This window comes from Petaurus breviceps, unplaced genomic scaffold (assembly GCF_028583685.1).
Source record: "Petaurus breviceps papuanus isolate PSGF00001 unplaced genomic scaffold, PetGlider_PUasm1.0 185, whole genome shotgun sequence".
Lineage (NCBI taxonomy): Eukaryota > Metazoa > Chordata > Mammalia > Diprotodontia > Petauridae > Petaurus > Petaurus breviceps.
The window spans coordinates 10,318,990-10,344,301 of NW_027185797.1; the positions used below are offsets into that span (position 1 = coordinate 10,318,990).

Sequence of the window (25,312 nt, forward strand, 5' to 3'; positions counted from 1 at the left end):
TGGAGGAGACAGCATGTACATAAATAAAGATAGGGAGAATATAAACAAAATAAATACAAGAAAATTACAGGGAACACCAAGAGCTGGGAGGGAGGTGAAGAATGGTTTCATATAGAAGATGGTGCTTGAGCTGAGTTTTGAAGGAAAGAAGAGAGTCTAGGAGACATCTGGGTGACTAGTTTTGCTAGTCCATCTGGGACCATCTTTTGTGTCTGGTTTCTTGGAAAGGAACTACTGAATGTAAAGAATTATAAAGCATCTGGAGAGGGGAGAAATCTGGCTAGAATTTGGTTAAGGCTTTCTGTGTCTAGCTTTCTGGTTATGAAATAGTAGGAAACACATTCGCCCAAACCCATATCTAGGGTGGATTAGACACCCAGGTGTTCTTTGAAGAGCTATCACCTGATTTCTTTGATACACATCTGCCTGGTCATGCCTGTCTCTTGCCTAGGATAGATGAGGGGCATGCTTTCTTTGAATGGGGAGGTCTAGTTTTGCCAGCTGGTAAACTTCATGCCATCACACTTTTCTTCTGACCTGTCCCTACTTTGGAGCTTCCCCCCTCCCGACTATTTTGGGTACTGCATAAATCTATAAAGTTTAAAGGCAAACCTGTTTCATACTTCTAGGACCCCAAAGCCAAATTAGAGCTATATATTAGCAGGTTTTTATAATGGAATTTAGGGTGAAGTGATTCCATCTGAAGGAAAACTGAGCAATAGTGAATGTTTGCTGATTTGTTGGGAAGTTAATTAATGACCTGATGTGGTAGAAAGAGAGCTATATTGGGCATTGGTGTACTTAGCTTTCAATCTCATCTCTGTTGCTTCTGGCCTGTGAAGGTTTGGCCAAGGGACTTTCCTTTTTTGGGCCTCAGTTTCTTCATATGTCAAATGAGAGAGCTGAAATAGACTAGAGATTTTTTTTTTTGGCTTTTTGGAGGAGGGAAGGTAGGGCAATTGGGGTTGAGTTGCTCGAGGTCACATGGCTAGTTTTGTGTTAAGTATCTGAGTCCAGATTTGAACTCAGGTCCTCCTGACTCCAGGGCTGGTGCTCTATTCACTGTGCCACCTAGCCACCCCTAGACTAGAGCTTTTTAACGTGTGTGTGTGTTTTATGTGCCCTTTCCATCTTCTCTTGAATTCTGTGGACCTTCTCAGAATAATATTTTAAATGTATATAATGAAATATATATAGGAATACAAAGGAGTTCAATTATATTGAAATATAGTTATATATATAAATTCATGGACTCCAGATTAAGAAGCCATTGCAGTTGATTCTTTCTAGCTTTAAATCTCTGCTCCAGTTATGAAGGAATGTGAGAATTTGGGGAAACAGTGAGTAGGTTGGTATAACTGGAGCCCACAGAGCATAAAGGGAAGGGAGTCATTTAAATTAAGACTGAAAAGGAGAGTGTCTGTGGTCCTGTGTGTGTGTATATGTTTCTATTTTTTTACAGCACATTTTTATTATATCACATAAGTTGATTTAGCAGACTATAGGATGTTGCATGCAAAGCATCATCACTGTGTGGTGAAATGGACCACCATAAACCACCATCAGCATCATGGCAGATAGAAACGTTTAGGTGGCAATATATTTTCAGCCTTGCTCCTTTCCTGCTGATCTCCCATTGTAGAAATTTGTGTTTAATTGACCTGACAAAATAGGAGTACTTTGGGGTAGGTTCTGCTGTGTTGTTGCTGCTTTCCCCTCCAACTTTTAACCAAGTGTGGCAGGTGGGCTGGACCCCCAGTGCGCTCCAGGTACAAGGGCCCCCTTGTCCTTCTTTTCTCTTTGTCTCTGCTCCTATCACTCTCCCTTCCATGCCCCTGTGCGATTCTTTCACACCTGGCAAGTGTGCAACGCTCGGCTGGTCCTTTAAAGGAATGGGGATGGGAATGCTCTTTGGCTGCTTTGTCATGTGAAATGTAAAAGGACCCAGCCAAGTGGTAATTGATGTCAGAGAATACACCTGAGTTCCTCCTGCTTAGAGTGGGAGTTAGAGGGAGGACAACAAGGAAAGACATTTTTGCTAAGTTCTTGACCTGATAACCGGAGGCGAAGGCAAGTCATACTTCTTTTACTTTTAACTTTGAAGACTGGTCATCTGCAGTCATCTTGATCAGTGTCTTGGCACGGTAATCAGATGGCCCTGGAGTTGAGAATGAGGCTGATGACTTCACACAGCCCTGCCTCACTTAAATCGAATTCACTTGCAAGTTAAGACATCAGCCTCCTGACATTGTCGATCTTCTTCTAGAACAAAGGACAAACAACAAATAACAACAAGGACTTTGAAGATAGATCTTTTAATCTGTTAATTAGCAAACTGGATTTTATTCCACTTTACAGAATTTAAATATTGATTTTTAATCCTGGAGTTTGATTCATTGGTCAGGTCTAGATTACCCAGAATTCCATCCAAGACAGCAGACTTCATTCTTCTGTATTTCTTCTAGAACAATTATCGGTCTCAGTTATCTATGAAATGGCTGGGGAGAAGGGAAGAGCGAAATTGGGGAGGAGAGATGGGGTACCTATGGTCAGAACTACATGAATATTGTGTGTGCTAATTAATGTCCCCCTTGTTTTAGGCTTACGAGGGATTCTTGAGTGAATTGAAAAGAGCCATTGCTGCTCTATGTGGAAAAGGCCATCTATAAGTGAAAGAAAGTGCCATCCCATCACCCTCAGAACCAGAGGGTTCTGGATGCAGGGTGTCAGGTTCTCTTTTGTTCTCAAATAACATAGTCTAGAGGGGAGCAGTCAAACACAAACAGCCCCCAAAACTCCTGAGATTAAAATGTTGGTCCTCTCTGACTAATGTTTTGATGTGTTAACAAATACATACATGTATAATATATACATGCTTATGTATATACCTCTATATATGTTTATGTATACATAGTTGCATATGTTTATATGTAGTTATATATATTTGTTTATATAAAAAGTTTTATATAGGTTTATGTATATATGTAGTTTTACAAATATGTATATTTATATATGTAGTTTTAGATACTTGTGTTTATGTATATATGTAGGTTTCTACATATGTTTGGTTTTCTAAGTCAACAAACAGTCCTTAAAAGGTTAGCAGCTTCCATTTCTAGTTACCTTTGACATCATTAGTGAAAGGACATTGGATTTCTAGTCAAAAGATGGGAGTTCTAATCCTGCTTTTACAACTTTGCTTCCTATATGGCCTTGGCAACAGGTCGCTTTACCTCCTGGACTTCAGGATTTTAGTCTATGAAATGAAGGGAGTAATGAATAAATCAACAAGTATTTATTGAACATCTATCCTGTGTTGGGCACTTTTATTTGGCCCTGATGATATAAATACCAAGGATGCCACAAGCCCTTCTTTTCTCTTCAAGGAAGTCCAACTTGATGACCTCTGAAGTCCCTTCCAGATCAATAGCTATTATCCTATAATTAGAGAGCTCTCTTATTGCAAAATTCATGGGAATCTATGGAGTTGTCCTGTCGCCATCGTGGTTCAGTAAGTGAATGGTTACTTGCAAAATCACATTAGTATTGGGGGGTTTTCATGATCTAATCATCCAGCAACTTACCCTTTCTCAAGCTGAAGCAGAAGAGAAGATGGCCTTAGTTTCCTTGTCTGTAAAATGAGGGGGTTGGACTCATTGACCTCTAAAGGTCTATCTAGCTTTTAAGTTATGCTTTAATTCTGTCCTAGGACTTAATTTGTAGCTTGGGCTTTCCTTTATTTTGTTTTCAATTCTGTCTTTTCTCCCCCCAAGTGGTGAATATGGATTAACAACTTGACTTGGAGGCCTGACTTTAGCCCAGGGTAACTGGAACCTGCTGGGATATTATGCCCCCTCCCCAACCAGTATTTATAATAGAAATAAGCCCTTACAATAAAGTCTCTCCAACAGGCCTTGTAATGATAATCACACTAGCAGGTGCCACCACAATAAAGAAACCAGCCTCCCCATGAACAGATATTAAATTAAAAAGATCAATCAATCTGGATCCCAAATTCTAGTCCCAGCATCATTCCTTCCAACAAGGGAGGGCAACCCAGTTCATCAGTATATGGTAACAGGTGAAAGACCTTTTGATTGGCTGGATTGGTTTTGCAGCCTGATAACAGGCAATTCTATTGTTTTCCTTTCTTTTTTCTCTCCTTGTGATTGTCATTGCTGAGTTTATAAGTAAATGATGCAGGAACTACTCATGACCCCAAGATTTGGGGACGGCAGCATATGCTCCCCCCAGCTCTTTCTCCCTGCCTCCTCTCTCTCTCCCTTTCTCTGTCTTTCTGTATCTGTCTCTCTCCTTCCCTCCCCTCTCTCTCTTTTCTCTCCCCCTTTTCTCTATATCTCTCTTTCTCTCTGACTCTCTCTCTCCCCTCCCCTCCCCTCCCCTCTCCTCTCCTCTCCTCTCCTCTCTTCTCCTCTCCTCTCTTCTGTCTCTGCTTCTATCTCTGTCTCTGACTCTCTCCCCTCTCTCCCATTTCTCTCCCCCTTTTCTCTGTCTATCCCTCTTTGATTCTGTCTCTATGTGTCTCTTCTCTCCTCTTCTCCTCTCCTCCCTTCCCTCTCCCTCCCTCCTTCCTCTCTCTCCTTTTTCTTTCCCCCTTTCTCTGTCTCTCTCCCCCTTCTCTCTGTCTGTCTGTCTGTCTGCGTCTGTCTCTCTGTATCTCTGTCTGTCTGTCTCCTTGCTGAAGCTATGGTAGTTAGTGTGATGGACTGCTGAGTCCTAGCTCATTGGTCTGTCTACTCCAGGAATGCCACTGAAGAAGTGTTTCTTCTTTTGAAAATGTGATGTCACCTAGACTACCCCTTGATTCAATTACTCTCAGAAACACAGTCCACTGTCTCCTGCTCTCTTACTTTTCTTCTGCCTTTTTTTTTTTTTTTGGACCCACGGTTTCCCTTAGTTGCAGGGCAAGGAGCTGTTCAGGAATGCAGAGCCCTTTAAAATATCCCTGCCTTCTCTCTTGGCCTCCCCCCCCCTCCGTGCTGATTTCTCATCCAATCCCCATCTTCCCTAATCCTTTCACTCTCTAAAGCTTAGCACAATGCCTGGCACATAGAAAGCACTTAATAAATGCTTTTTGTCTGCCTATCCATTCTGCTGAACTGACCAATGGGCAGTGTCTGCTAAGAGTGTTGAAAACCAGTCTTAGATGGTTTGGTTGTGTTGGGACTGGTCACAAGAAACAACTGAGGAGCCTGCAGTGGAATTTTAACCAAGTCACTTGATATGGACAAAGGCACTGGGACTTTTATTGTCAAAATGCCATTCAGCTTTGTGTTGTTACAATGGGTCCCCTTAGCAATTGCAGTTGGGTCACAGATGTTTGCCTTCTTAGTCTGGAAGTATTTCCGCAGGAGTCTGTCTATGAATTTGAATCCTGATCATCACCAGAGTGTACAGGCACAAAGAACTCCCCTTTTAGGCTTAAAGGAATGATTACTGATCAGCTTGGAGTAGTGGACAGAGTGCCAGCCTTGGAGTCAGGAAGACCTGTGTTCTCAGACACACACAGGTGCTGGGTATCTTCTTCTCTGAGACTCTAGAGAAGAGGCTGATCTGTATCTGTGGAGGGGGTTTGCTCACAGGGAGTTCTTCACACTGATATGTCTGGTACATAATAGGTGCTTAATCAATGCTTGTTGACTGATGAAATCATAAGTTCTGAAGAAAAAAAATAAATCAAAGAAAATGAGAAGTTGGCTAGTCCAGGGTCAGTAACATAACTGTATTTTCCCATCTGGAGATCTATGGAATTCACTTGATGGTTAAGGTGGAATATCCTGTGTTGTTTTGGTCTCATCCTTTAGAGTGATATAGTGAAAGGCTAGTGTATTAGATTTGGAGTGGGAAGACCTGACTTCAGGTTCCAGCTTCACCAGCTATAATTCCCTTTCTTGGTCTAGACCTTTGATTTCATCATTGTAAGGGAAATCCTTGGTGAGGAAATTCCCTCTACCAAAGCAAATTGCGAACTATTCTGGGGCTCTTACTATTAGAGAACTACAGTAGAGGCTAAGGGATTTGCTCAGGATCACATGGTCAGCATGTGCTCAAGGCAACACTTGAACCCAGAGCTTATTGGTTCTGGAACTGACAACCATCATACCATATTGCCTCACATAAGAAAAATGAACACTGTTGGCATTTTTATAGCATTTTCAAGTTTGCAATATATTTTGCAAACCTCATCTTTTTAGAGGCACACACCAACCCTATGAGGTAGGAGAGGTAAGTGTTGGTATTCTCATTTTGAAGATGAGATAAGTGAGTTAAGCAACTTGCCCATGGTCAGAAAGTTCCCAGAACTAGCCTCAGGATTTGAACTGAAATCTTTCTGTCATCACATTCACTTCTCTGGCCACTAGATCATGCTGATATTTCCTGCCTACATGATCATATAGCAAATCAGGTCACCACTTTGAGCCTCAATTTTTCCATCTGTAAAAAGGGATAGTAAAGAGTCAGAAAACTTTCTCTCTAAGGTTATTGTGAGGAAAGCAAGTTACATAAATGGGAGGTATTTCAGGAGCTGTCTTTTCATCTGGCAAAACCACTAGACATATTTATTTGATTAATTTGAAATTGTTTTGTTTTTCATTCTTGAAGAGGAGCATGACATCAGTGAGGTGATGCCATGATATACAACTGAATTGGATTTAAGAGAGGGAAGGCTGTGCTAAGTCACCAGCCTTACTTTCTCCTCCAAAGTCATCTGGGTCCAGTGGCCAGATATAGATCAGGATGATTGGAGGTGGTCCTCAATTTTAAATTACCTAAAAATACAATAATAATACTTTGGAGACACTTCTTGGAATTCTCATTCATGACTGATTCATGAATGATGTACACAAACCATTTGGGGTTGCAAAATAAAGGTATATCAAGTTCTAAATTAATAATAAAAGAGAAAACTAAGGAAAATAACATCTAAAAAAATCCAGCTAGCAGAAAACCCCCACAAAAAGACAAATTCATTTTCATCGGCATATGCACCAAGGATCTCTCCCCCTTTGATTCAGGATGTGATTCACTGGTGATTGAACTTTGAAGAAGAGAGTGGGATATGCAAACTAAGGAGAGGAGGGGACTATTTTTATTAAATCATTTTATCAATCACTGACTGAAATATCCACCCTCCCTGCTGTTCCCCATTTTGAATGTTTTCATGTTAGGAAGGGAAGACATGCAGGTGCAAGCTGTCTGCTTCCCTCTCCCCAGTCAGAGTCCAAACCAATTTACCCTTCTCCCCCACCCTCTCTTCTGCTCCCTAAATGTCTGTTCCATTCCTCTTCTATCCTCCCCCCAAAATGTTGCCAGATCTAGGGTACCAAAATATTTCACCCCGTTTAGGGCTTGGTTTAGGCAAATACCTGTGAAGAGATACTCCATCACAGTTCTGAACTTGATATGATGTGCTCATTTCTGATGAAATGTTTCTTCATCATTTTGAAAGTGTATGAAAGTTTGCTAAGGACAATTTTTTTTCCATATGATGGGGCTTGTGAAGAAGGAGGTACATATCCCTAGTCCATCATTATCCATCAGATGGGAAATCAATTTGGAGATAGAGGGTTATGATAGGAAGGGAGGGAGTGGAGGACACTAAGTATATTGGGGGGTGGGTGTAGATACATGTGAGGAATAGAGAAATTTTGTTTGATGGTTGGAAGTAGGACAAAAATTGCCAGCTGCCCCTGCCCCTTTTCAGTCAATCTCTACTAACCCCTACTATTATTATAGTGGTAGTGTTAGTGGTGCTGCCGGTGGTAGCAGCAGCAGCAGCAGTAGTAGTAATAGTAGTAGCAGCAGCAGCAGTAGCAACAGTAGTATGGTCAGGGAGATTCATACTTCTGTTTCTCTAATAATATTAGGTGAAGCACTCTCACCGTGGAGCTGGGGTCCTCTGCTGCCCTCTTCCCCCTATTATGTTTCCTTTCCCGACCCTGTACTCACATGGAAGACATGATTTGATAGAATAATCAAGACTGTAGTATAGTAAGGTATCAAATAAAACATCTATAAAGTTTTTAAAATTCATGTTGCTGTTATAGGTTTTCCCTGATATAGTCTCTAACCCTGTAAGACCCTTGTATCAAAATAAAAAACAATTAAGAAAAGTGCCTGATACAGTGGCCATGTCTGACAGAATATACCACCTTCAGCCCCCTTTGTCCTCCACCTCTCTACCAAGATGAGAGAAGTGTGTTCTCTCATTTGTTTTCTGGGACCAAGATCAATCATACTGTGGGATGTGTGTGTGTGTGTGTGTTACTCTGTGGGAGTGTATATGTGCATGTTTATATGTAGTATATATGTCACTTTTATATTGTCTAAAGTAGACACTCAATGAACATCTATCTGCCCTACCAGAATGTGCTGATTATGCTTGTCAGTTTCTGCTTGTCACTGACCAATGGAGGCTGTTACTGTCATTTACAATGCTTGTATATTTCCATTTGTGAAGAAAAGGTAGTAAGGGACAGTGACGAACGTCCGGTTCTTGGGACACATGATCAGATTCAAATCCCACCCATGACACTACCTACTATGGGCAAGTCATTTCCTTTCTATGAGCCTCAGTTTCTTCAATAAATCTCTAGGAATTTGTTAACCACCTACTATGTGTCACTCACAGTATCACCTACCCTTACTGTGCTACATACTGGAGATACAAAAGCAAAAATGAAACAATCCCTCTCCCCAGAGAGAATCTATTTTAATTGAGGAGACTTTGGATACAGAATAAATACAATGTAGTTTAGGGAGGGTGATAACTAGCAGCTGGGGAAAACAAGAAGGGCTTGTTGTAGGAGGCGGTGCTTCAGCTGAGTCTTGCAGGAGGCAAGGGATCCTACAAGGTGGAGGAGAGGAGAGGGCACATTCCTAGGAAATGGCCAGCAAGAGCCCTAGGAACTGAAGCCCACCATGGATGGGCTTATCTTTAAAAATGAGGAGACTGGGCTCAATGACCTTTGGCAAGTTCCAAAGCCTTAAGGACATGAGCCTGCCCTGACTGATGCTTCCTACGATGCCATTCTTCCCATCCTTCTAGGGTGAACTCAAGTTTTGCAAATCTTCCATGAAGCTGTTCCATCACTCACTGATCTATTATGTGTCATAGTCTTCTTTAAAAGCATTATCACCTGATGGACCAGTAGATGGATGAGCCTCCAGTGGAACACATGAGCTTTGCAGGGTTTTGGGCATCCTAGGCTTCAAAAAAAGTATTTTAAGATACCCAGATCAGAGATCACTTTTTCTGCTAGTTCTTCTTGAATATCATTTTAGGTATTTAGTTTGGAGAGAATACTTGGGGAGGGTTGGGCTGATGTGGTAGCAGCAATAACAGCATCTGTCTTAAAGTAGAGAACTGTAATGCAGAAGAGGGATTAAAGTTATTATGCTTGGCCCCAGAGAGTCCAATTTCAGCTCGATTTAGGGAACTCTTCCCAACCTCTCCCCAAAAGTGAAATGGGCTGCCTTGGGATGTAGACCATCCAGAGGTCTTCAAACAAAGGTTGGATGATCACTTGGGTCCAGAGTAGAGGATTCTTCTTCAGGTGTGGGTTAGACTAGTCAGTCTCTGAGGTTTCTTTTAGTGCTGAGATCCTGCCATTGTGTGATTCTATTTTAGTATTTAGTCTCTTTTACCAATGGGCACTCCAAACACTGAAAATTACATGGAAGTGTTACAGAACACAGGAAATTTTAGGATAGGAAATCTCCCTAAATCTACTTGACTCTTCAGTAGTCTACCCCATAATTACTTTCCTTTGTAATACTTGTCTCCTTAAAAAATATATAGTATTTGCATAAATACACATATGTACAGAATATATGTATTAGCAATGAGAACTGGTTTGGTGGCTTGAACCATAAATTCACTCCTTTCTTTGTAAAGAGAGCTTACTTAAACTCCTCTAATACCCTGTTTTTTCTGGGCTTGGGTACATGCCCTTCTTCTTGTCTTCTGTGGTTAGTCCTTGTAAATCCCCTCCACTTGGCTATCTAGAAATTGGGAGAGTTCTCAGCAAATTCCCTTTCTATTTTATTCTTTACACAGGAATGTAAAGCAAATGTGTTTCCAACCTTTTTAAATAATTAAGGTCCTTGAGTCCTTGTATCATTCTGGCTGCCCTCTGTTGTACCTTCTTGATTTCGATAATATTCTTTTCATATTAATGCGATCAGTCTTGTAGAACTGCTCTCACTGCATTCCAAATGGAGACTCACCACTGGCCCCCCTCCATTAGAGTGTGATAATTGGCTTTGACCTGCATTCCACAGCTGTAGGGCTCACACTCTTATTTCTTATATTTCCAAGGCCAGGTTGCAATTCCTCCTGCCTACTGCTCCTTCCTACTCCATGCCTTCCATTGTCATTGTGATCTACCAGGTCTGAAACCTTGGAAGGATCTGCACCCTTTGTGTGCTCTCTCTCTCACTGTCTGTCTGTCTCTGTTTCTCTTCTCTCTCTGTCTCTTCATCTCTATCTTTCTTTCTCTCTTTGTTTGTCTCTATCTCTTTCGCAGATATGCATATACAACTGGTGCTGTGAAAATACACTTATTTCCCGTGAGCTAGTAGGGTTGAGAGTAAAAGAACAGGCTAGGTAGAGACAGAATTTGAACTCAAGTCTTCTTGCTGCAAATCTAATTCTCCTTCCACTATATTTTCTGCCTCCCAAATGATATACTAGGGGAGATTTATTTTTAGTTTTATAAACAATTGGTTGTTATGATTATAAATAATTTTTTAAAGTATAAATAATTGCAAACAAGATTCTTCATTTTAAAAAGTATCTACAACACCAGAGCCCCTCTGATAGTAAGCACTCTGGTTTCTTTTAGAATGTGAAGCAGTGTGTGCATGAGAAATCACTGAGGTAAAATCCTGGTTCTGCTCATTATTACCCATGTGATTTTGGGTAAGTTAGCTGACATCTCTGGGCCTCAATTTTCTCATCTATGAAATGAGAGGGGTGGACTAGATGACTTTTCAGGGTCCCTTGGGACCCTCTTTTGGGTGTCTTGTCTATGATCCTATGACCTTGTGAACTTTTCAGGAACATGTTTACACTGCAAAGTAATACCACCTGAACTCTTCTGTCCTCCCCCCCCCCATAATTGCCATGGAGGCTTGGCTGGCCCCACACACTAGGTAAGGCCCAAGTGGAAGGCGGCCTTCACTAATGTGCCATCAGTACAGGCAAGGCAGGGAGATTTCGACATGACACAACGCTCCTTGAAATTTATCCTTAGAAAAAGAATTTCTAATTTTCTTCAGTCCTCATGACAACAGGTTGTTGTTGTTTAGTTGTTCAGTCATGTCCAACTCTTTGTGAACCCATTTGTTTTTGTTTTTGGCAAAGCTACTGGACTGCTTTGCCATTTCCTTCTCCAGCTCATATTAAAGATGAGGAAACTGAGGCAAACAAAGTTAAGTGACTTGGCCAAAGTCACACAACTTGTACATGTCCAAGTATAGATTTGAACTCAGGTCTACCTGACTTCAGGCCCAGCATTCTATCTGCTATACCACCAACCTGCCCCGACCTAAGAGATAAACAGCTGTATTTAGGTATTCATCTATTTAGCTGTTTGTTGATCTCCATCTTCATATAGGATCTCTCCATGGACATATCTATATAGTTATTGGATGGAGATTCAGCTCCTGATCCATAGACTCCACAAAGTCCTACTCTGATGCCTCAATGTGGTGTGGAGGTGAACCTGAGAAACTCATGCCAGGTTCTTCCATGTTGTAAAGGCTCTGTTTGAATACAATCCCAGCAACAGACTGAGTTTGCTTTCTGATGGACTGCCCAGTTATCACAGAGAGACCCTTCATCAGTAGGCTGGCCATTTGTAATGAACATTTTGGCTATGGTAACCCAAGAAACAAAGAAAAATATAAAATGACAGTGGCAGAGAATCAGAAAAGGAGGCAGAAGGTGCTAAGAATCACACAGTTTTTAGACCACCTCTAAATTTTAATTTGATTTCTAGGGCAGTTAGGTGGTGGTGGTTAGAGTGCTTGTCCTGGAGTCAGGAAGACCTGAGTTCAAATACAGCCTCAGACACTCACTAACTAGCTGTGCGACCTTTGGAGAGTCTCTTAACCTCTGCCTCAGTTTTCTCTATTGTAAAATGAACATAACAATTACATTTACCTCACAGAGTTGTTGTGAGGATAAAATGAGATAATTTTTGTAAAGTACTTAGTACAGTGCCTTTAGTGGCTGTCTCTCTAAATCTGTGTGTCATCCTCCCCTGTGCCTTGAACTTTACTGAAACAACTCTCTGACAGCTATGATACCTTCTCTTGGGTAAGTAACTTCATTGTTGCCCACTGTCCCTTACAGTGAGTAGCTAGGTTCTTCTCTAACTATTGGCTCATTTTTTAAATTTTTCAAATGCTTTATTAACTTCTGATTTACATCATTCATTTATGCCAGATTTTGAGTTACAAATTTTCTCCACGTTTTCCCCCTACCTACTACACCAAAATAGCAGTCCTACAGGATATCCCCTCCTCCAAGCCCATTTCAACTTTTCCAGTGGATCTCTATGCCCCAGTGCCTGTATATCTTATTACCCAATTACTTGGAAAATAGTATTAATAATGGTATATATTTGAGTATTTGATTTTAAAACTTTGAATTCCAGATTCATTCCCTTCCTCCCTTGTCACCTACCCTTACTGGGAAGATAAGCAGCTCAGTATAGGTTGTACATGTGTGGCTAATGCAAAACAATAACATAGTAGATATATTGTAAAAGACTGACTATATTTCCTTCCCTCCTATCCCACTTCCCACTTGTTCTATTCTCTACTTTGATCCCTTATCTTTTCAAAAGTGGGTGCTTCCAACTTCCCTCCCCTCCAGCCTGCCTTCCCTTCCACCATCCCCCCTTTTATCCCCTTCGTCCCCTACTCTCCTGTAGGGTGAGATACCCTATTTAATGTGTATTTCATTCCCTCCTCAAGCCAAATTCAATGGGAATAAGGTTAACCCATTCCCTTTTGCCTTCCTATTCTTCCCCTCCATTGTAACCATTTTCCCTTGCCTCTTCTATATGAGATAGTTAACGCCATTCTGTCTCTCCCCATCTCCTCTCATTATATTCCTCTCTCACCTCTTAATTTCACCTTTTAAGTATCATCCCTTCCTGTTAAATTGGTCCTGTGCCCTCTATCTATGTATACCTGTAAACATATATACACACATTCACATATATATTCATATGCCCATATGCCCTTATATATATATATATATATGTATATATATATATATATATATATATATATATATTTCTAATCCCTTCAACTACTGAGAAAATTTCATAAGTTGCAATTATTTTTTTTCCATGTAGGAATGTTAATAGTTCAACTTTGGTAAGTTCCTTATGATTTCTTTTCCCTGTTTAACTCCCCATGCTTCTCTTGCTTCTTGTATCTGAATGTCAAATTTTTCTATTCAACTCTTTTTTTCAGCAAGAATGCTTGAAAATCCTCTATTCCACTGAATGACCTTATTTTCCCCTGAAACATGATACTCAGTTTTGCTGGGTAGGTGACCCTTGGTTTTAATCCCAGCTCCTTTGACGTCTGGAATATCATATTCCAAGCCCTTCGATCCCTCAGTGTAGAAGCTGCCAGATCCTGGGTTATCCTGATTGTGTTTCCACAATATTAAAATTGTTTCTTCCTGGCTGCTTGTAATATTCTCTCCTTAATCTAGGAATTCCAGAACCTGGCTATAATATTCCTAGGAGTTTTCTTTTTGGGATCTTTTTCAGGAGGTGATAGGTGGATTCTTTCAACCTCTCTTTTGCCCTCTGGTTCTAAAACATCAGGGCAGTTTTCTTTGAGAACTTCCTGGAGGATGATTTCTAGGTTCTTACTTTGATCATGGCTTTCAGGGAGTCCAATAATTTTTAAATGATCTCTCCTGGATCTATTTTCCAGGGCAGTGGTTTTTCCCATGAGATATTTCACCGTGCCTTCTATTCTTTCATTTGTTTGGATCTGTTTAACAGCATCTTGATTTCTCATAAAGTCATTAGCTTCCATTTGCTCCAATCTAATTCTGAAGCAATGATTCTCCTCATTGAGCTTTTGAGATTCTTTTTCCATCTTGCAAATTTGACTTTTCAAGGCATTCTTCTCCTTATTGCCTTTTTGAGCCTCTTTTGCCTTTTGAGTTAGTCTATTTTTTAAGGTGTTATTTTCCTCAGTCAGGTTGTTGACTCTCATTTGTAATTTCCTTGCATCATTCTCATTTCTCTTCCCAATTTTTCCTCCACTTCTCTTATCTGCTTCTTAAGGTCCTCTATGGCCTGTAACCACCTTGTATTTTCCTTTGAAGCTTTTGGTGCAGGAGTTCTGACTTCACTGTCTTCTTCCTGTTCCATGCTTTCCTCTTTTTTGTCCCCAAAATAGGAGTCTAATGTTGGAATCTTCTGTCTGCTTTGTTTCCTTTGCCTGGTCATGTCACCCCTCAGTCACTTGACCCCTGGGCTTTTTGCCACAGTAGGACTCCGCCACCAGACAGGGGAGATTTTGTCCCAAACGCTGGGGTTTTCTCAGCTGCTGGAGGTATTAGATGGGTGCCCTGTCTGAGGCCTCCACATGCTCTGGCAAGCTGGACACACACCCTAGGACCTCCACCCTAGACTGCAATCCAGATCCAAGCAGGTTAAAGCAAGAGCGATTACCCTTCAGACTGGTGCTTGGTCCCCCTACACTCTGCAGGCCAAGAGCTGAAGCTGCCACATGGCACTGGCTGGCTGTTCCTGGGTCTCAGCGGCTTCTCGCCCTGGGGGCAGAAGCCACACGCACTCCCACTTACTGGGTCCCAAAGTCCAGACTGCATTGACCTCTCACTTTGTCCTTCACATCTATGTGTTGATAAATCTGGAAATGTCCACAGCTGCTGCTGATCTGGAGTCCCTCTGGCTGGCAGCTGGTCAGGCCTGCCCTGGGGCTAAAGCCTCAGCTTGGGGTTGGCTCAGCTGCCGGCCTGCTGGGCTGTCCTCCGTGGGAGGTTAGCTTCTCTGTGTCATTTTGTGGGTTCTGCAGCTCCAAAGTTTGTTTAGAGTCCCCTTTTTACAAGGATTGGGGAAGGTGGGAGCTGGAGCAGCGGGAAGGTCGTGCTTCTACTCCGCCATCTTCACTATTGGCTCTTTTTCTCTCCAACTCACCCAAATGGCCAAACTCTTGAAATTATGTGTTTTCCCACTGATTAAATGTTTAAAGATACTAAATTAACACTTGTCATTTTTGTTGTCCAGTCAATTAATTTGCCTTTTTTGAATCAATCAGAGAGGTTTTTATGAGTCATAAAGGGATAGTCATATCCATTCTGTCAATAACTCATCATCTGTGACTACATCCTATAACTAGTCATCTGACCTGGGCTGGGGACAGGGAATCAAATCCTCCCCAACCAATTCCTTGCATTTGTTGTAAATGAAAGAAAAAGGAATATAGAATCTGTAGTTAAATGGAAAGATAGCTGCTCATTGAAGAAGCAGTATAAGGAGTTGGCAAAGTTGGTGGATATCATATGTCCAAAGATGATAAGAAATAATAAAAATTAATTCCTAGGGTAGCTGGTCATATCACATTACAGCATTGATAAGTCTTTGCAAAAAGACCACCATGAAAATAATTGCAAATTTTTAAAAACATTTATTGCTGAGGATGAAAAGGAAAAGAATATCCATAAAGATTCTTCAAGATAAATTAACACATGCTTAATATAAAGATGAGAAAGGTGAGAATGGTAAAAATATATGGGAAATCAAATTCAGGGAAAAGGACTTAAAAGTGGCCAAAGTCTTGTAGACTACATAGAGGTCTCCTGCCTTTATATCACAAAAATTTGCTTCAAGAAAAGAATTGTTAGGCACATAGAAACCAGATCCATATCTTGCCAGGCCCTGTGTTTAAACACGAGGGTTACCAAGAAAGGCCAAAACAGCCTCCTCACTCAAGGAGCTCACATTGTAATAAAGGAGGCAACAAATAAATTATCAAGTGCATACAAGATATCTACATAGTGTATGGAAGATAGCTTCAGAGGGAAGAAGCTGGGGAGACTGGGAAAATCTTCCTGCAGAAGGTGGGAATTGATATGAATTTTGCTTGGGAAACTAAGAGGTGGGAGAGCATCAAATAATATTGCCAAAAAATGAAATAGATTATATTTTAGGACAGAGAAAAAGAGACGTTATTAATGTGGGAATTATCTCCGAATCAGCTATCTGTGTATAGTGAGACTACAAAGTTCTTAGAACAAAGAACAAAATTAATAAAAATGAAAAAGAAGACTAATGATGAAAAAACTCAAAAATCAAAACTCTGCTATAAATTGAAACAACTTATTTCTGAGCTATTTAGAAATGGGAAACTGACAACAGAAATGACATTGAAGCTAATTATGATAATTTTATACAGAAGTGTAAATTCATTGCTGCAATAAGAAAATCAAAAGAACACAGTGAGTGTATTAATCAGCAAATATTTGATTTATTTTCCAACTAAAGAGAGATTGTGACCAAAAACAATTTAAGTTTAGAATATAAACTCATTTGTAAAATCTTATGCAGGATAATTATGAGCACATTTTCTGATAAAGTAGAAAATCAGAAGAAGGTAAAACCAGCTTAAAGAAAGTTTATCAAGAAAACCAATTAAGCAAAGTCATACCTGGGATATTTAAGGATATGGAATGGAAGGACAACATAGAGAGGAAGAATGGAAAGGATATGTAAAGATTATTATAACAATTATCATAATCAAGGATATTATAATTAACATGAACCCTAACATTATAGTCCCAGAAATGTGCACATATGTACCTGTGCTAGTATGTGTGTGAGATAGATAGATAGAGAGAGCAGAAATAACACTAATGAGAAAAATACAGCAAAAGCAGCTGAATTAGACCAAAGCAATATATTCTGGAGAAGACACAATTGTGAACATGTTGAGGAGTTGATAAAGAGAGGAAGATACCAAAGGAAAGGAAAATACTCAGACTTTACTTATGCAAAAAAAAAAAAAAAAGAAACTGAGAAAACTTCCCCCACCTATACAAAATTGTTATGAAAGTCAACTACACAATAATCAAGAACATCCTGTTAGTAAATAACAAGCATGATTTTATAAGCAATAGTTAACAATTGTCTACATCTCTGTTATCTCACAATTGACCAAAAGATATTGAGAATAATCTTATGCTCTCGTTCTTACATTTGCATTGTGCTTATAATTATTGATTACGGAAAACACATTTGATACATCAAAGAAAATGCCACTCCAAGCTCCCCATCCATCCAACAAAATTATTCAAGATTTCCTGAAATATGTAAAAGCAAGAGGAAGCATTCAATGTTTAAATAAGGTAGATGCATAATTGTCAAAGCTGTTTGCCACTGTGATAGAGGAGATCCATCAGTGTCCAAGTTGAAGAAGGTTTCCCTGAGAATGGTAAGATCTTGCAGATGTTTCTGCTTGGAGATAACATTGTGCTTATGACATCAAGAACCAGAACACCTTGGACCCTCCTTGAAGAGATCAGTAATCATCATTCAAAAGTAGTTTGAGCTGACTATCTACATGAGAAAAATCAAGTGGATGAAGAGTTTTGATTGCCCATTTTACAGTATGTATTTAGATGGGAAAAAAAATCTATTTCCCTTCCCTCCCCATCTAAATTCATGCTTTAAGATGGGCAATCAAAATTTTACATATATATATATATATATATATACATATATGTGTGTGTGTGTGTGTGTGTGTGTGTGTGTATGAAACAGTACAGATAGACAATGAGTTGGCATGCATTTGAATCTAAAATTTATGTGTATATGTGTACACACATAGACATCTGAGACAGACAATACAGATGGACAATGGGTTGGGTCCAGAGATGAGTAAGAGCTGAAAAACAGACTGGATTCCCTTTAGGAAATTGTAAAACTCCTTTAAAGACACTAAACTTCTCATGGAAGCAAAGGCCCATCTTTTGAACACCAACCTTTTCTTTTGTGTGGTATGACAGAAAGATGGGGGTGCAACAGTTTCCAAAGAATTAAAAATAAATTACTCCACAGAAGGCAATGGAGAGGTACATGGCACATATGAGCAGATTGCAACATATAACCAAAAGGAAGTTGGAAGAAGATCTGGACTGAAGACTGTCATCAGTGAAATGAATGCTAGTAAGAGAAGATGGGTGGTCATGTGACAAGGGGGAAGGATGACTGGCGGACAGCCAGAGTGCTCTATTGGTGCCCTCAAAGTGTTAGAAGAAACCAAGGAAGGCCTTTGCCCTTCCTAGCATTCTCCCTGTGTTAAACCCATGGTAAGACATGAACAAGACTTTCACAGACATAGATGAGTTTCAATTTGCATCTTTGAAGGGAATTCCCAAATTGATGACTTCATACCACCATTTAAGAATATGATTTTATCTAGATGGAGGCAGTTCCATGCTGGGAATTACCTGTAACCCTAAAATCTCAGGCCAAAAGCATCACTCTCAAAAAGAAGAGATAATTCTTGATATGGAAACTCCCTTTACTGGTGCAGATCAGTTATCATGAGGTCAAGTGACTTTCTCATGGTGACACAGCTGGTATGTGCCAGGTCTTCTTGACCTAGTAGGTAGAGGACCTCAAAGGCCCATCCTCTATCTCCTACAACCAGCTGGCTGCCTCTCTAGACAGTCAAAGAGATAACACACACACACACACACACACACACACGGTGCCTTTCCTTGTATGACAAACCAATGTTTCACTCTTCTAAATATCTTGTGTGGATCAACACAGAAAATGTCAGCTCTTTTTTCACTAGATTGTTGATTTAAAAAAATATAGAAGGAAGAGACATCTCAGATAGCTGGGATCAAAGTGGGTATATATGGGAAAGGGGAAGGCCACTCCAATTGGTATTGATCAGAAAGTCAAGTATTTTCTCAGGGCTCTCTTTCTCTCTTGTGTTCAATTGGGGGTTGTCCCAAGCTGGACATACCGTGCTGACTCAGCACACTTTCTGCAATGTCTTTTAAGAGACCCCAAGACAGATGAGGGTCATTGAATTTAGCTCAAGTTTCATTAAAAAACAAACCTAAAAAGCTAATGGCCTTTCCATGATGTTCACCTGTTATCCTTCCCTATCAACTGTCACTGGTTTTTATTTTCCTATGTTCAGTCTCTTTTAAAAATACATGCATTAATATACAATGCAAATGTGTGTATTAATATATGTATGCACACATATATGTATTTCCAAAGTGTATCCCACCCTATCCCTCAATCCCTGGTAACAATTTGTATTTGGGGCTTTCCAGCATTTGTAAAGATTCAAGATAATGAATATTGTCTTTGCTAACCATGTATTTACTACATGCATATAATACGTGAACCACATTATTTTCTTTGTGTTCTCTCTGTCTGTCTGTCTCTCTCTCTGTCTCTGTCTCTCTCTGTCTCTGTCACTGTCTCTCCCCCCTGCCTTTCTCTCTGCCATTTTCTGCATCCATACCACATCTATGTGAACACAAATAGATGCCTACCTGTATCTTTGAAACTCCAAAATATTTCATTAGGAGAAGAGGACCAGACTAACTTTCACCTATAAATAAATAAAATATAGATTTAATTAGTAAAGGGGAAAAACACACACAGAAAAACCACCTTCTGGAGAACAATATATCGTAATCTGGAGCCACGTAACCGCGTCAAGGATATAGCATGCTATTACCAGCTCATATTTATACTTCTTATATACGTTTTCCTAGCCAACACTGCTAAGCCCGATGCTGTAATTAGCATCTTTTCTGCAGCAAATTGTCATGTTCCACCCAGGCTAATGAGGGAGGGGAAGGTATACCTGCTGGAAACTGTTGCTTAGACAAAAAAAAAAAAGGAAGAAGAAAAGGAGGAAAAAAGAGGAGAAAAAAAGGGAAAAACACCCAACCCTGAGCAGTGCCTCCTAGAATATGATTTCTTCTTTTGAAAAATGCCTCTGTTATTACCTGCGGTAGGCCGGCAACACTCATGCTGTTTTGTCAATTGTACTGCCCTGAGAGACTGCACATTTGAATCCCATTTGTGGCAAAAGGGCTAGCCCAGGGATTCAAAGCTGGAGGCTCCCGGGATTCTAGTCTCCCAGCTCCTGCTCCAGTGGAAGCCCCTGAGAATGCTGGTACCACTGCCAACCCTGGAGAAAGGCAGAGATGGCTCAACAGAGACTGAGAGCCCACCCTGGATGAAAATATATTTTAAAAAATCAATACACAGTTTTTTATTCCTACTTCCCTCCCCTGTTTCTCTTAGCAGAGAGATGAAGAAGATGGTCCTAGGTTGATATTTGACGAATTGGTTCTATTCAGAAGAGTGCGATCATTTTAATGTCCTTTTGGAAAACGCACCCACAGTGTCTGAATTCCCATTAATGCAAAGTTCAGATAAAGCTGATGAAAAGCAGCTGCCATCTTGATAGTTGCCATGGCAGATGGCATCAGCCTTTATGCCTTTATCAGTATTAGTATCAGAGCACACTCTGTGTTCCAAGCTGAGATAAAAATCAGTGAAGCTGTACCTGGAAAGGCAGAGAAGGGCTACCCACTGCAGGGCTCCCCCCTCATGCAGACCCTGCGGCCGGAGATGCCCTGAGACAACACATTCTTGAGATGCATCAGTTCCATGGGGGTTATGGTGCTGGGCAAGCCTCACGGTGGAGAGGGCTTTCCTACAGAGCTGCTCCCTTCTCCACCCCTCCTCTCAATCTCCTATTTTACCCCCAGGAATGTCCCACAAAGCACACAGCTCAGCCTGGCCAGCCAGTGGTGTGTGTGTGTGTGTGTGTGTGTGTGTGTGTGTGTGTGTGTGTGTGTGTAGGACACTGCCAGTCCCCTCTGATGAACCTGCAGACATTCCCCCACTGGGACTCCAGGGAGCATCCAAGAGTGCGAGGAGGGCTCCCCACACACCAAGGGCATAGATCACGGCTTAGCCTGGTGCTCAGTTCAGGGCAGCTGCAGATGCCACACATACAGATTTTCAGTGGTTTATGGAGTTTATACTGTGAAGCCTGCTTCCAGCCTTCTATTCCTCTCTCTCTCTCTCTCTCTCTCTCTCTCTCTCTCTCCCCCTCCTCTTCCTTGTTCCTTCTCTTTCTCTTCCCTCTTCCTTCTTTTTCTCTCTTCTTCTCCCCCCTCTCCTTCCTCACTTCTCCCTTTTCTTTCCCCCCTTTCTTTCTCCTTCCTTTCTCTCCCTCTTTACTTCTCTCTTCCACCCCATCCCCACCCCTTAGCCCAAGGGTGCTGGTAGACAGCAACGACACATGTTGGTGCCACAGCAATCCAAACTATCAGCCTTGGCCTCTGTCCAAGTGGTCTCAGCAGCCTGCACAATGACCTACACAGCCCCCCACCCCTCCTCTGACTCTACATTGTGACAAGTGCCCCATAGAAAGTGATTTCCCAATATTAAACCTTTCCTACCAGCTCTTTATTGCAGGTTTCAAAACATATTGACAAATCTCCCCCTCCTCTTGCTTTCTCCCCCCCCCACTTTTTAGTTATGCATATAGTTATTTTTGGTAACATTGTTGCTTGATAAATAGAGGGGTTGTTAGATCTCGAGTTATTATGCAAGTGTTAGCGACACAGGCTGCTAAAACCATTTGGCTCTTGCTTCAGTGGGGATAGGAATAATAACAAAGGGGAGGAGGGCATGGGAGTTATTTTAAATTAAGTGCATATATATGTATCTATATGACATTAATAATAAGGGTTGAGAGCCATTGGAGTTGGCTTTCCTTTGGCATCCAGACACTTCCAGGAGCGTTTTAAGAAAAAAGGAATAATTTTCCTTGTTCATCCTGCCCCCACCCCCCTACAGTGAAGTAGATTTACAGGGGTTTCCCTTACATGCCTCACTCCTCGACATCACTCCACTCCAATGGTGACTGCCTCTGTCCACATCCCCAAAAGCCGCCATCCCAGTCACCCGCTCTTCATGGGAGATGACCTGTCTTATTCATTTCCTTCATTCAGCACTCGGAGCAGCTGCAGTCCCAATCCCAGCTATAAATTAGAGCACAAGGGAGCTCTGGGTTTACCTTCACTCTATGGGAGTATCTTGTGCTGTTGCTGGGTCTCTTAGCAAATTTATATTTTGAATTTAAGAAGATGGAGTTGATGGGGAGAGACTTGATATGGAATCATGGAACATGGCTCTCCTTTGGTCACTTTGGCTTGCAGATTTCCCACATTAAAAATTATAGAACTGGAGATGTTTCACATAGAGAGGAGAAGATAGGGGGAATGGCAGGATAGCTTTGTTTAAGCAATATAAAAGTCTGTGATCTGTGTAGACAGTATGGTATCATGCCAGTTCAGCCTCTGAGAGTTCCTATAACTCTTTGAAGCTCTTTTATACTCAAGTAACTAGTAAGTTGGGGGCAGCTAGTAGTATATTAGATAGAGTACTGGGCCTGAAGTCAGAAAGGTTCATCTTCCTGAGTTCAAATCTAGCCTCAGACATTTTCTAACTGTATGATCCTGGACAAGTTACTTAGCCTTGTTTGCCTCAGTTTCCTCATCTGTCAAATGAGCTGGAGAAAGATGGCAGACCACTCTGGTATCTGGTATCTGGTAACCCCAAATGGGATCATGAAGAGTTTTAGAAATGACTGGAAAATGACTGAACCACCACCACCACAACATCAACAGAACTAGGAAGCCATGTCAGTATACGAAGGCTTAATAACTTGAGCCAATCAATTCTCAAAGATGATTTCAATACCTTGTAAGTTAAAGAACTAGCGCCAGGTAGCACAGCGAGTAAGAGCACTGGCTCCAGTGTTGAGAAGACCTGGAGATAGAATCCCGGGCTCAGACACTTAGCACCCACCTAGAAACACCTGGCCGTGTAACCTTGAGCAAGTTACTTAACCCCAATTGCTTAGGGGCCGCCAGGTGGCTCAGCGAGTAAGAGCACCGGCTCCAGTGTCAGGATGACCTGGATCGAAATCTGGGCTCAGATACTCAGCACCACACCCAGAAATAACTGGCCTTGTAACCTTGAGCAAGTTACTTAACCCCGATTGCTTTAAAAAAAAAAAGTTAAAGAACCAGCCCAGTCCATGTAGTGAGTGGGATGAGATGCTGATAGATGACTCTCCTGTCATACCAGGGTTAGAAAGATGTTGCATCATTAGAAAAAAAAAGTGCAGGTTATCCCACATGGCACCTGAAAAGAACTGTTCTGTCATCTTCTGTTTTATGCCCCATACATTTTGGTCCCCAAATTAGATGAGTTTGGGGCACTAGCATCAAAGTCATTAGCTTTTGATTTCAATACAACCTTTGAATCATCTACAAGGGATTATAGAGAGGAAAGAGGCACAGAGCTTGGAAAGAAAGGGAGGATAGTAAGGGACTGTCATTCGAGAGGTAATATGGTAAAGTGAAGGGATACTTAACCCTTTTATCTATTTATTCATCATTCATTCATCCATTCATTCATTTATCTATCTATTTATTTATTTTGCCATGAACCCCTTGTGCAGTTTGTTGAAGCCAATGCGCCCTTTCCTAAATAATGTTTTTAAATGCATAAAATAAAATCGAAAGGATTACAAAGGAAACCAATTATAGTGAAATACATTTGTCAAAATATATATTTTTTAAAGTTCACAGACCCTCCAGATTAAGAATTTCTGGTGTAGAATATTGTATGTCAAGCCAAGAGGATTTGAATTTTAATCCTTCCTCTGACACTTCATAGCTGTGTGGTCACAGGTAAATCACTTAAACTCTCTTTGACTCAGTTTTTCCTCACCTATAAAGTGAGGATAAAAAATTGTACCTATCTCATGGGATTGTCACATTCAAATAAAAAAAAACACACACACATATATACATACATATGGCGCTTTGTAAATCTTAAAGTGTTTTATCAGTGTGAATTACTGTTATAGTTATTACCATGGTGATTACTTACAAACAAAAGTCTGAGAGTCAAAAGATTTCTCAACGTGGCCTATAACTTAGCTTCAATATGAAACTGTGCCTGGGTTGTGTTCTCTAGGGATAAAAATCAGTCATCAGTTTTAGACCTTGGTGAGAGATCCCTGCTTAAGAGTCCCAAGTTTCCACTTAAGTAGCACAAGGAGGAAGATTCAGTGACAGATGTGGCAGTTTGCCCATGTCCAGTCAGTCCTCTGCATTGCCGTGAATTTCCCATGTGACTTTATGCCCAGACCATCCCCTCCTACGGACTCCATTTATTGTTGTGTAACAGAGGGGCCAGTAACATTGCTCCTTCAAGAAGCCTGGAGCAGATGAATTAGGGCGAATTGTGAATTGGGTAATTATCCTTGTGAGGCTTAGAAAAACTCAGTGCGGAGCAAATACCGAAATGAGTCAGTACCTGCAGAGTGCTGGGGAGATGCCTATTCAGGGGCCAAATTTGGAAAATTTGACCTCTTGACTATAGCATTTAACTAATTAAAAAAGCTATTGAGTTGTTGAATTGTTTTTTTTTCTTTCCTAAAGCAAGTAAACAAAAGGTCTGCAGGGCTATAATAAAAAGAGACCCCAGCTGTAGGTATCTGGAGTGGCTGTCTCAATCATTATATTTCCTATTGGGACTGCAAAGTGCTTTCAAGCTTGCTTTGGTCAAGGAGACAGGCAAAGTCTTATAATCATCATAATATCATAGTTGATATTTATATCATGTATTAAAGGTTTGCAAAATGACTGACAGATCTTATCCCATGTGATCTTAGATCCAGACCTCCCCAGCACTCAGATCCTACCTCCAAGAGGAAGCCTTTCTTAATTCCCTCAGTTGTTGACTCTTCTCCTGCTATCCTCTGAAATAACTTAGTATTTACCTTGTATAGAGACTTATCTGTGGCCACACCTCTCCCTCTGTTTCTCTCTCTCTCCCCTTAGAATGTAAGATCCTTGAGGGCAGGGTGTGTTCCTTTTTTTTCTCTTATCCCCAGCAGTGCCTAGAGGTAGCCAGTACTTGATCAGTGCTTATTGATTTGAATTGAGTTCTCACAAGAACCCTGAGAGTCCAGAATGTCAAGTTTTGCTATCTTCATTTTACAGATGAGAAAACTGAGGGATTAAGTGAATTGCACCTGATCACATAGCTAGCAAATGTCAGAGGTGAGAACCCAGTTCTGGATTCAAGGTCTGTCACTCTCTGGCTACCATGCTTCTTTGCCACAGTCCCTACCTGGCAATTATTGAGCA

At 40.9% G+C, this 25,312-nt stretch overlaps 1 long non-coding RNA gene across 1 annotated transcript; it reads right to left on the reverse strand.

Moving 5' to 3' along the window:
* Positions 1 to 5,067: 5,067 nt before the first annotated feature.
* Positions 5,068 to 24,928, reverse strand: LOC138161450 (uncharacterized). The gene is made up of 3 exons (XR_011168362.1): positions 24,865 to 24,928; positions 19,610 to 19,668; positions 5,068 to 5,679 (listed from the first exon to the last, which is right to left on the reverse strand). It is a non-coding gene; the product is annotated as an uncharacterized lncRNA (long non-coding RNA).
* Between the last annotated feature and the right edge of the window lie 384 nt (positions 24,929 to 25,312).